Here is a 13,136-nt window from a genome sequence, read left to right on the forward strand (position 1 = left end):
GCGTGAAAATCGAAACAGATAAAACTTACAAACGTTCCAATCGCTCGAAACAACCAAAGATAGCAGAGGATTGAGGCTGTTATTGCTTCGCCCTCACCCTCATCGCGTTTCTCCGCTCACCCTCCAATCACGAAAAGCAACGATTAGAATCTGCGTGCGCCCCGGAGAAGAATGAGACATTAAATTTATGGAAATGGGGAACGAAAACATTTTCATTTTCCACTTTTGAATGCATAGCTAAAAAGGATGAAATTGAATTCGAAAATCTCAGACAATTCTATAGTCAGAATCGCGAAAGTGATATCGAAAACCGTTTGACAAGCGCAGAAAGTTTAAAAGAATAGATATTGGCATACCCGGTATAATATATATAATAGGTGCGATAAAATTGGTTCAAATCAAATTTTCCCCTATCAAACGGTTCTTCTCTTTTTCAGCTAATGTATTCAACAATTCCATCAGCATTGAAGGGTGTCGCTTACTTCTGTCTGAGGGCAGCAACGTGGTTGGCATTGTCATAGGCACCTTGTTTCTGATGATGAACACTCGAGTAATTCCAACGCATGCACCACATGTTGCCAATTTTAACAACGACGAGGGAAGTCAAACTTTGTCAAATAATAAATGTATCGTATCGTAGTGAAATGATGTGTCACAGGTGTTTATGGGCACAGGCTGTAGAAAAGACGCTACTGGACAGGCGGGAAACTGATCACCTTACAGTAGAACATGTCGAGCCCCCCTAGAAGAAAATATTAAATTTGAACTTTGGTTTTGGTCCGCTGACTGGGTGCATAGATTGGAAAAATATGTGATGTGCAGAGGCAATAGAATACTCATTGCCTGGGGTGCATATATTTATTAACTTCATTACTTTTTTGATTATTTTACTTTTGAGATTTTATTTAAGAATTGTTCGTGTTATGAAGGTTACTATGTTGTCAGTATCACCCCCGTAAATATGAGAAAAACTCAAAGGTGCAGCCCAATCGGGTTGTACGCAAATGTGACGTTGAACTACGTAGCTGTATGTAATGTACAGGTTTTCGACTATTCTTTGCGATGAGACCAAACCAAGCGTTTTTCAATCTGCTTTTGTTGTTTATCCTATGCTCCTGAGATTGAGTGAGCATTACGAAAACTGGTGATGTATATAATTTTTGGACCAACATTTGAAAAGGAAGATAAAAATAAATTTTTCAAATAATCGAGGATGAACAACACGTTCACGATGAAAGCGTTCACATATTCAAATTATCAATTGATAAGAACTCGTTAGAGAGTAAGAATCGTTCGATAATTGTATCTCGATTCGAAGCATTGGTAAATGCTACTTTTGAACTTATTTTCCTACATAACACCAAAACTCAATGCAAAACATCCGAACTTCATTGTTGACATTAAATTGGTATTACATTTAATTACATTTGGTTTAAAATTTGAAAAGCACAACACTGGCTGATAGTGTACAGCTGCAACCTTCGCCGACGCAAACTGGAACAGAGACTAAGCACCCGTCACTAAGTCTGTCTAAGCCCCTGGTGGCTCATTACAATAAAAGCCCATCGCGAAAGCTGGGCTGTCAACGGCGTTTGGTGGTCATTCTATGCAGGAAGTCGGAGTAGACGCGACAAAGAAGTTTGACAGTTTATTGATAATAATTATTATTCCTTCGCGTGAGATGCGTTGGACTTAGTGTTTACTCCGGCAGAAACCTACACTAAGGATACTGCAAGATTTTCATACGACCAAACTTATGAGAATGTTTCATACGAATTGAACTATGAAAATCGTAGGATCTTTTTTCGATCAATTCTAACTCTTTATTGGGTATCCAACGAGACAGTTTCTCGAAGCGTCGGTGAACGTGTGGTGTGAAGCCACGCGTCCTAACCACGACGTCCATGGTTCGAAACCAGGTTACACTTTTTTTGAACAAACTGAAAATATTTCATAAGATTGTCGTATGAAATGCATTCTATTAGAGAATCGTATGAAAATCAATACATTTTCTTGTGGCGAAATTTCAAAAGAGAAACGTATGATGTTCTTACGACCAGTATCCTCAGTGTACGAATCAGCAAAAACGAGCCAAAGAAAGTTTACCAGAACGCATTCACTGCAGCAGCGAAGAAGATTCTGGTCCGCGACGTTAGGTATAATGGACGTTAGGCATAACGGACGTTAGGCATAATGTCTGTTAAGCCTAACGTTCATCATGCCTAACATACTTATGCCTAACGTATTTATTCCTAACGTACTTATGCCTAACGGGGTATATCCGAAGATATCCGAGCTCCTCTATTGACATCAATAGAAGTAAGCAAGAAGCTGGCGTCAAACGCCCCAAGCTTTCGATAGAAAACGCACGTTTAAGTTAGCAGAAACGAACTGCACCAGCTAAAAGCCCTGCAATGGCGGACATAAGAAGCTTTCAGTTAATAACTAAAGAAATGCTAATAAATTGCTAATAGAATAGTTGAAAAGCAGGCCAAGTTCCATTTGGAATGTAGTGCTATGGAAGAAGAAGTTTGCGATGCACTTACGAGATTGACTAAATCACCGAAACCGAGTGCTAAACTGTTAGCAAGATTTTAATAGTAAACATTATCATATATAGATATTATAACACGCTAGAGTCAGTTTTTACGCGGAGAAAATGGTACGCGTAAATTAAAACAACGTAAAAGAACGCGTAAATCCCAAAATATGTCTAAATGAACCGCGGAAATCCAGAAATTCGAATAAAAAAATCGCATAAAAAGCGATGCCTGTAAAAATAACCGCATAAAAAACGACTTCAGTGTACATCGGGTATGAAGCGTTGACTCATCCTTGATCGAATGGTCGAAGAAAATTGAAAATCCATGGAGAAACGGCTGAGATATTAACGATCAAAGTCTATCATATTTTCGTGACGTTTTTCAATTTTTTGCAATCGTAAAGTGTACCCCAATATTGAAAAGACAGACGTAGTTCTACGTCAAAAACTGTAGACTGCCTCGGAGAATGTTGGCAAATACTAAACCAATAATTCAATTAAAAATACAAATGGTAGTAGTGGGACTGTGTCAAATCCCTTCACAATTCTAGGAATGGGAAGATGATTTTGTCGCAAAATATTCATACCGAATTTAATATTAAGCACCAACTTTTCTGACAAATCCCCTAGCACCGTTGTGAAAGTTCGTCCACGCTTCGTCCATCGAGCAACGTTCCGGATGCCACGGCGAGTGATGGACATGTCAGAGTTGGCAAGGGGGCGGGAACCACATGTGAAAAGTTCCTGGCAAAATCTCATTTTTCATACGATCCACAATATACGGCGGCTGCTGCAACAGTAGTGACTCGATTTTTGTCTTTTTCTGCCCTTTTGTTCCTTCCGAAGCCGAGAACGGTGGAAGCAAATAACGAGCGAGCCATAAAATACGGGAACATCTTCCATCCGAACGGAAAGGACCGGTCGAACTGTGGAATCTCTTTACATCCATCGTTAAATTGAGGTGCACGTCGGTCTAGTTCTTCATTATTCAAACATTGATCTGTTTTAATGTCAGATTATTGAATAAAGTAAGACATTTGCACCACACCCTCCTGCTCCCGGGAAGCTCGAATCCACACTTGCATATAGGTACATAGGAGCAGCATCGAACGAGAACCGAATGCTCTTCTGTTCGTTTGTGGCGTATTAAATCACGTTTGTACCAATCAGAAAAGAAGGGAGATTCCCTCAGAGTCAAGTTGGGATCTCGCCGGCAGAACAGTTTCCATCTTTGCTGCAGCCGAAGCAATGAAGTGATTGATGTTGCACAACCGACTGTAATAAACCCGATAACGTACGGTCGAAGGATGAGCTGCATAATAATCGAATTTCAGTTCGAAATGATCAATGTATAGGTTCGATGTTATCTCCAGGCCAGGAGGAGGAACAGGGAGTTGCATAAAGTTTCTTCGTTCGATGGCAACAGTAGATATGCAGTTTCTCAATTAATTTAAGTACTGAAACTGAATTACGGTTTGTCCAATCGGAAAGTTGATTAAAATGCAGTGGATCTGAGTTGGGGATAACATGATGCAGAAGTGTTTAGTATGAGGTATGATGCTTTAAATCAAAGTCAACTTATCGTAAAACGAAATTTATTTACAACCAGATTATTATCTCAAGGTAATGAGAGACAATAAACCCAAGCACACAAACATGTAATAACTTTATCTTGAATAAAGACAATAGATATACGATGCTGTATATCTACTTGGAATCTACATTCCGACTGTCCTGACTTACATAGATATCAAAATCACTAAAACGATTAGAGGCAGTCCACTGTAGAGAGCAAAAAAAATGTTACGAACCTACCCGTTTATTGACTCATGGTGGTCATATTCCCCATTTATCCATCAAGCAGTTAGGCATTGGCGATATGATGCTCATATGAAGATAGCTCCCGCAGAACCAGTGACCAACAACCGTCTGGCAGTGACCGGTAGCGAAATCGCACCATAAATCGGATAAAAATCGGCCTGATTTGATAGCGTGCTTCCAGACAGAAGCTCCCTGTCCGACGTCCGCCCATTCGTCGCGACGGGTCGTCCGCATTGGCGTAAATAAGGGGGGGCCAGGGGGGGCCTGGCCCCCTCCAGACCTACTTGTGCCCCCCCCCCAGAAAATTTTGAAAAGTAATTCCAACTTAGTCAGTTTTTATTTCATTTACATATTTCCTACATATTTCTAAATTTTGATTATGAATTCTATAAACATATTTTTTGTTGCGTTATCACATCTATGACCATTTGTTCAGCAAAGCATCGAAATATTTAAGTTGGATCCCCGGGAAAATTTCCTCGATTTTTAAGCTAAAATCAATGCTTCTTCAAATTCAGTTGCTAGCTTAAAATAATAAATTTGTTCTGCATTTGTTTGACTAGTATCCTGGTCGCAGAAACATAAATATTTCTGTTCTATTAAACTACCATCCGCTTCAAAAAAGACTGAAGCAACTACATCAAAATGAGCACATGTACATATTAGGACAAAACTTAGGCAACCTTCGCACTCACAACAGAGATTGCATTAAAGAAATATTTTTATAATCCTCAAAAGATCTTGATCCATTTAATTTTTTGACGATTACATAAGGATCATCGGAAAACTCTTTTGTGCCTGCTTTAGTTAGAATTTGTTTTTTAGGATAAAAAAAATAGATTTAGAAACCAGTTCGTATCAGAAAACATTTCTTTTGCAGCACAATTCAGATCGATTTGGTTGCTTCTCAAGTCTCATGGAATTTATGACTCATAAAAAACACTTTAGGATTCATTATTGATTATGACAATATTTCGTGGAATTTATTCCACATCTAAAGAGTTTCAAAAATTTCAAGTTTCAAAAAAATCGAGATCTTTATGCATTAAGTAATTATGGAAATGCTTGAAAACTTTCAGAAATATACTCATATCGAATTTCATTTATAGATAACTCGAAGAAAATTCTTGAATCTTAGATTACAAACTTATCCACATTTAGTGACATGGAGAAGACAAGTTGACACAGACACAGCGTTTTGAAACAATCACAGCATCATTGCAAATCAATTGTATTATTCGCGATTTTTTTATGTTAGTTCTAGGACAAATGAGCGATAAACTTAGTCAAGCAATTTCTATTGCAATCCATGCGCACAGTGCATTAAATCGCCTTTGAAAATTACATCCCACCAGCTGGTGCCATGGCCCCCCCTAGACCGAGACTCTAGTTACGCCTATGGTCGTCCGTACTCCGTTCCGAAAGATGGGGCTTTACGTGTTGGGGCTTGCCACCTACAATCGTCCCGCTCCCGGCGGTAGTAAATCTATTCCGGTGGAAACATGCACACGCCAGTTCGCAGCCTTTGGGGCCAAGAGCCGTGGTCCTTCAATTCGGACCTGTGTGTGGTGTGGTTCTGTGCGTGCGTAGATGGGATAACAGTTGAATCGGTCGATTGTAGGTGGTTAAGGATGGCGGGGACGACCAGTCCGTTCCGTTCCGACATGTGATCGTACACCGTCGTTAGGCTCAGGCATGGAGGGTTTCGTATTGATTAAATGGGAGGATATTGGGTAATAAATTTAGCTGATTTCTTTTTCTTCCTTCATGTCGGAGAGCATTTTCGTACGTAGGATTTCACCCACAGAGTGCACTGAATGGAAGGTGGTATGATTTCTAGCCCTGAGTATTGACTAAGCCGCGTGTATGGTACCATTATTGGCCAGTAGCTTTCAAGGAGCAATGGTGATTGGTTACGGTGGACTGAACGTTCTTTGCACAAGCCCACACATGCTGGAAGGTGGTTTCTGTGGCGTAAAGCCGACAGGACACGTATGCTTCCGAAATTTAGGCAAATCTCAACGGTGTCGATCCTTATCTGGTTTGATATGTTAGACTAATTTTCGGCAACATATTGATTTTAGTGCCGAGATTTATTCTACTCATAGAAGAAGGAAAAAGAAAAGGTATGGTAGAGGGAGTTGTTCGATTTTTCATCTCACGGGCACATATTAATTATACACCCAACCGGCGGTTATTAGATTTTCTAACAATTGGCTAATTTTTGCGTAAGGTAATTAATGGATCTTCCCTTTTACAATACTTGTATAAGAATCTATCAATTTCGCATATGCCCAGTTAGGTGATTATCAACGCCGGTTGGGTGATATCTAATGAAAATAACAAAGCGGGTTTTTTATGCCAACATACATTTGCTAACATGCATAAAGATCAAACGATAAAAGAGAGGCAAAAACTGTTTCGAAAAAGCCACGAAAACAAGTTTATCAAACTTAAGTGCAAAAACAGAATCGAATTTTGTGCCTGTGTAACTGTCGCTCTTCTAGGGGATGTTCTGCATTAGGTCCGTTTTGTGTGAAGCAAACACATCTCTGTGTTATTGATTTCAAGCGTGTAGTTTTGTTATAATCGAAGAGAATGGAACCAAAGAGAGAGTCTATTTTGCACACACGATCTATTCTCAAAGCACTTTAGAAATACTCTTCATGTTTGTTATTTTAAACCTACACGGTTAGAAAAAAGTACCTAATTTTAGGTACTTTTTTTCTCTTGCATCTCCCTCCCTCTTCCCTTTGTTGTCATAAAATGAAGAGCAAAACCACTCAACAAGGGCATTAAAGTGTGGGAACCCAACGTTGAGTAATCTCATGTTTACAGAACTTACGGATCCTGTACACCTCCGGTGGTGCAAAGGGCCGACTTAAAAGATCTCCATCCTGAGCGATAGCTCTTTAACCTGTTGCCAGGTTAGATTTCGGTCGACTTCTTTTATTTCTTTATTGAGGCTTCGCCGCCATGAGCCTCTGGGTCTGCCTCTGCTGCGATGTCCCGCTGGGTTCCAGTCTAATGCTTGTTTACAGATTTCGTTTCCGCCCCTACGTAGAGTGTGGCCGACCCAGCCCCACTTCCGATCCCGAATTTCTGTTGCTATCGGCCTCTGGTGACAACGACGATGGAGCTCATTGTTTGAGATCCAGTTGTGAGGCCACCAGGCCCGAATTATATACCGCAGGCATCTGTTAAAGAACACCTGCAGCCGTTGAGTGTTCTCCACTGATACACACCATGTTTCGCTAGCGTATAACAGCACAGATTTCACGTTAGAGTTGAAAATTCGTATTTTGGTGCGTTCACTTATCTGCCTGTTTTTCCAGATATTTCTTAAACTCGCAAAGGCAGCCCTTGCTTTCTTGATCCGTGCGCCTATGTCGATCTTGGTACCGCCGTCCGACGCCATTTGGCTACCAAGATATTGGAAGCTTTCAACATTCTCCACTGGTTGCCCGGCAACTGTGAAACTGGAAGTAGTCACCGTGTTTACATCCAACGATTTGGTTTTGTTAACGTTGATGACTAAACCTGCCGAAGAGGAACGCTCGGCAAGGTCGTTGAGCTTACTCTGCATATCAGAGCGCCGTTGTGCGAGGAGTGCAACATCATCCGCCAATTCGAAGTCATTTAGGTGCTCCATGGTTATAGGCTGCCATAACAGCCCGCGGTTTGGTTCACGGTCAATCGCATCTATCAGAATCTCATCGATTACGATGAGGAACAGTAACGGTGATAGGATACATCCTTGCCTCACACCAGCTACGACCCGGATAGGGTCGGACAGGACCCCATTGTGCAGCACTCTACACGAAAAGGCCTCGTACTGTGCTTCGATGAGGCCGATGATTTTCTCAGGAACTCCCTTGCGTCTCAGGGCGCCCCACATATTCTCGTGATTGAGACGGTCGAAAGCTTTTTCGTAGTCAATGAGTACCAAGTAAAGGGACTCTTGGAATTCGTTGACCTGCTCCAGAATGATGCGGAGCGTGACAATATGGTCTACACAGGATCTTCCGGCACGGAATCCGGCTTGCTGCCGCCGGAGAGTCGCATCGATCTTCTCCTGAATCCGGGCTAGGATAATTTTGCACAGAACTTTGAGAACGGTACACAGCAACATAATGCCTCGCCAGTTATCGCATACAGTGAGGTCACCCTTTTTGGGCACCTTCACTAAGATACCTTGCATCCAGTCGACCGGGAAAGTTGCGGTGTCCCAGATATTACGAAATAAACGATGCAGTAGTTGAGCGGATGTCATGGGGTCAGCTTTGAGCATCTCGGCTGATATGCGGTCGACCCCTGGGGCTTTATTCGATTTCATGCTTTGGATGGCTGTTTGAATCTCTAGCAGTGACGAAGCTTCGGTATTGACACGTGTTATACGTCGGATCCTAGGCAGATCATGCCGAGGTGGTGATGGCCTGGTTGGCACTTAAAAAAGTTGTTCGAAGTGCTCGAACCAGCGTTTCAGCTAGTCAGTTAGGTCGGTCAATTACTGATCATTCGCGTCTTTCACAGGCATCGTTGCATTCATCTTCGCCCCGCTTAAGCGTCGTGAGATATCGTAGAGGAGGCGAATGTCCCCGGTTGCGGCAGCTCTTTCTCCTTCGTCGGCCAGAGAGTCTGCCCACGCTCGCTTGTCCCGTCGACATGAGCGTTTTACTTCCTTCTCAAGAGCCGCGTATCGTTGACGGGCTAAGACTTTGGCTCCTCTGGTTTTCGATCGCTCTATCGCGGCTTTGGCTTCTCTTCGCTCCTCTATCTTTCTCCAGGTCTCATCGGTGATCCATTGTTTTCTCTGAGTGCGTAATTCGCCCAGATTGTTCTTGCTGGTGGCGATGAAGGCATTCTTGATGGCGGTCCATTGGTCTTCCACGCTGCCACCTTCCGGAATATCTGCAGCACGCGTCTCCAGTTCTTCAACGAAGGACCGTTTCACCGTGGCATCTTCCAGTCGGCGTGTGTTGAATCGTCGTTCAAATATTTCCTCCTGCCGACGAATCCGCGCAATGCGCTGGCGTATTTCGCTGATGAGGAGGTGATGATCAGATGCGATATCGGCACTACGTTTATTCCGTACATCAAGAAGGCTCCGTTTCCATTTTCGGCTGATGCAAATGTGGTCGATTTGATTTTCTGTGAAGCCGTCACGGGAGACCCACATGACCTTGTGAACCGGTCGATGAGGGGAGAGTGATCCCCCGATCACCATGTCGTTATTACCACAAAATTCTGCGAACAGCTCTCCGTTTTCGCTCATTCTTGAGCCTCTTCCTATCATGTACTTCGCCTCTAATATGTTGATTACTAGTCCAATCCGTTCACCTTCGCTTTCCAGTCTGATGTAGGACTGACAGGGGATTCTTGCGTATAATTAATCTCCAGAGCAATTTGTTTCACACGGCTCTTTATTTGGGAGATTATAAAATTCCTGTATAGAATAGGAGTTTGCGATAGCGATGGGAAATACATTTTAGATTTCATTGTAATATAGATGATAGTTATAGCATAAGTAGCAATAGGAAATAGCATATTTTTGTAATTTGGGATTGTTTAGAATAAGGTAATTTCCACTTACGTTTACTTCCTCTAGTGTAATTCCCGAAGAGTCTTAGAAATTCCGGCGTAGTAGATATTTATTGGCAGCTGTAAGCAATGCTTATTTAGTTTCGAAGCTAATTTTATAGTTCACACTATCTCAGCGGTTTTGATTCGGTTTCAGAAAAAATAGGTTATATGCACTCTTTAGCGTTAAGTTATACGGTAGTTTAAGCACTAATTATAAGAAATTCAGTTAGTTTTAGGTACACATTTGTGACGAATTCAAATTACCTGGTATAATTCAATTTACTTAGATTATTAATTAGATTTCTACTTTCAAATAGGAGAAAACGACTATCACTATTAGCAACGTGTTGTGTAAGTACGCTTTAGCTCTTGTTTTCATCTACTCACGAATGTGACAAGCGGTAGCTATATGTCACTCCAACACATTGCCGAAAGAGCAGCGAGCAGGGCTGTTCTTCAGGCACATTCAAAAAGGGCGCGTGCTGCTCTATGGGGCAGCCAACAGTAGGCTTCCTCCATCTTCTCAAAGATACGTGCCATAATATCTAAGTCGTCGGCGAAACCAAATAACTGGACGGACTTCGTAAAAATCGTACCACTCGTGTCGATCCCTGATCTTCGTATTACCCCTTCTAAAGCGTTGTTGAATAGCAGACACGAAAGACCATCACCTTGCCGTAACCCTCTGCGCGTTTCGAAGGGACTCGAGAATGCCCCTGAAACTCGAACTACGCACATCACCCGATCCATCGTCGCCTTGATCAACCGTATCAGTTTATCCGTAAATCCGTTTTCGTGCATTAGCTGCCATAGCTGGTCCCAATCAATTGTATCAGATGCGGGTTTGAAATCAATAAATAGATAATGTGGGGGCACGTTGTTTTCGCGGCAATCCTGCAATACCTGACGTACGGCGAACACCTGGTCTGTGGTGTCGTAACTGGTCCTAGTCACTCACCATTGCATCAACAACATAATAGCCTACTTTTTGGCAAATTATCAGTAATACGCATTAAGTTTTCATAACTTGGTTATATCGCATGTTCAAGAAAATGTGATATGCGCAAATTTATAATAAGTACTCGTATGTCTTTTTTTGTCAGTACATTTAAATAACATTTTTTTAACTTTATTTTCTTATTTTTTTTTAATAACCTCGTTGCTATCACTACATGTGGCAGAGCGTTTACCCATAAATCGTGTCTGGTACTGCCCCACGAACTCTTTTGCGAGCATAAAATGTGAAAGAGTACCTTGTAGGCAGCGTTCAGCAATGTGATTGCGCGGTAGTTACTGCAATCCAGCTTATCACCCTTTTTGTGATGTGACACCCGACACCTTCCATACACTCCTGTGGCAGAGCCTCATCCTCCCAAACCTTGGTAATCACCCAGTGCAGCAATCTAGCCAGTGCCTCACCACCGTGTTTAAACAGCTCTCCTGGTAGTTGGTCAACACCAGGGGCTTTGTTGTTTTTCAGCCGGCCGATCTCGTCCTGGATTTCCTGGAGATTCGGAGCCGGAAGTCGCATATCCTGCGCGCGTGCTCCTAGGTTAATTATCATACCGCCACCGTTGTCTGCTATATCGCCATTCAGGTGCTCTTCGTAGAGCTGCCGCCACCTTTGGATCACCTCACGCTCGTTCGTAAGAAGGTTCTCGATTATGTCCTAACACATATCGGGTTGTAGCACGTGGCCCTTACGTGAACGGTTCAACTTCTCATAGAACTTTTGTTGCGTTATTAGCGTTATACAGTTTCTCCGTCTCTTCACGGTATCGATCTTCCTGCTGGTGCTTTTTCCTCGTGCCTCGTTCGCCCTCGTGCGGTGTGTTAGCAATCTCGCCCATGCTGCATTCTGCTCCTCAACTAACTGCTCACATTCGCCGTCATACCAGTCGTTTCTCTGATCCGGAGCCACCGTGCCTAGTGCAGCGGTTGCGGTGCTTCCAATGGCGGATCGAATATCTCTCCAGCCACTTCCAGCTGCTGCGCGTAGTCTTGGGCTAGTCTACCGTCTTTAAGCCGCCCAGGATTAGGAGTCACCTAACGCTTAAATGCATTTTAAAAAAATATTAAAATAGTTTCTGCCTGAATAAGAGATGATTTAACCAACGGAAATGGTTTTAATCGTAAATATTAGCTTTAGGCAAATTAAAATATTGTCGCAGAGTCATTGGTTAACAAATCAACATGAAATACGACATTTTCAAGCGAAACATCATTTGAACATAATCTCTAGAAGTACAAGAAATCACCCGTTCTAAATAAATTTAGCATTCTTTTGCTATAATTTTCTTCGCTTGTCTTGCCCCGAGGGGTAGCCATGTCGTCCCATATGATAAATATACTGCCGTCATACGCATATTTGTCCCATGTTTGCTGGGATTCCCTATGTACATGGGACAATTATGCGTAGAACGGCAGTATAGGCATCATAAAAACACCTTTTTAAAAACCTAACTAAAAACTAAAACGTCATTAATTAGTGTTAATACAATTACCGTCGTCGGGGGTGACAATGGATCAAATGGGGGTGAGAATGGGTCACTGCTTCAACTACTTAAAATGCTTGAGGAATAGATTGAATGTATCTGACGGAAAGTAAAAAAAAGTATAGGAGACCTTTCTGAACGATTTTGTTATCCGACCTCCAGACTGTCGGTGAGAGCGATGACCCATTCTCACCCCCAGACCCATTGTCACCCCCGATGGCCGTATTGACACTCATGTCAAAGACAGGTTATCACAAAGGTGTTTCAAGGACAAATTAGCAGAATTCGAAGGAGTTTCCCTATTTCACAAAGATTGACGCTTAGGGTGGCCATCTTACCCCAGTTTCCCCTATTTAGCGAATCCATTTTGCAATTAATTTTTAAATGGTGTTTCCCCGCAATACTATTATATTTTTGCTTTTGATAGGACGAATATGTGAGCTATGAGATGAAATGCGGTACAGTAACCCTTAATTCAAATATAAAAATAATCCATGACGAAGAAAATTTGATTGACAGATTTAATTTCCACCAGGATGGGAGTAACGAATGAAATCGGCATAATATCGCGTTGTTTATATTCTATGGGGAAACTGAGCTGCAACGAACAACACAAACATTCACATTGCCGTACGCATCGAGAGGGTGTCCTTATTGCGTAAAATTGAATTAATAAAAATGTAATCGCAGTTGAT

The 13,136-nt window shown here is 42.1% G+C and overlaps 1 protein-coding gene across 1 annotated transcript in view; it reads left to right on the top strand.

Moving 5' to 3' along the window:
• LOC134227381 (uncharacterized) overlaps positions 1–13,136 on the top strand; it is an 831,489-nt gene that overhangs the window by 701,803 nt on the left and 116,550 nt on the right. The window lies entirely within an intron of this gene.

The sequence above is a fragment of the Armigeres subalbatus genome, chromosome 3, assembly GCF_024139115.2.
Source record: "Armigeres subalbatus isolate Guangzhou_Male chromosome 3, GZ_Asu_2, whole genome shotgun sequence".
Classification (NCBI taxonomy): Eukaryota; Metazoa; Arthropoda; class Insecta; order Diptera; family Culicidae; genus Armigeres; species Armigeres subalbatus.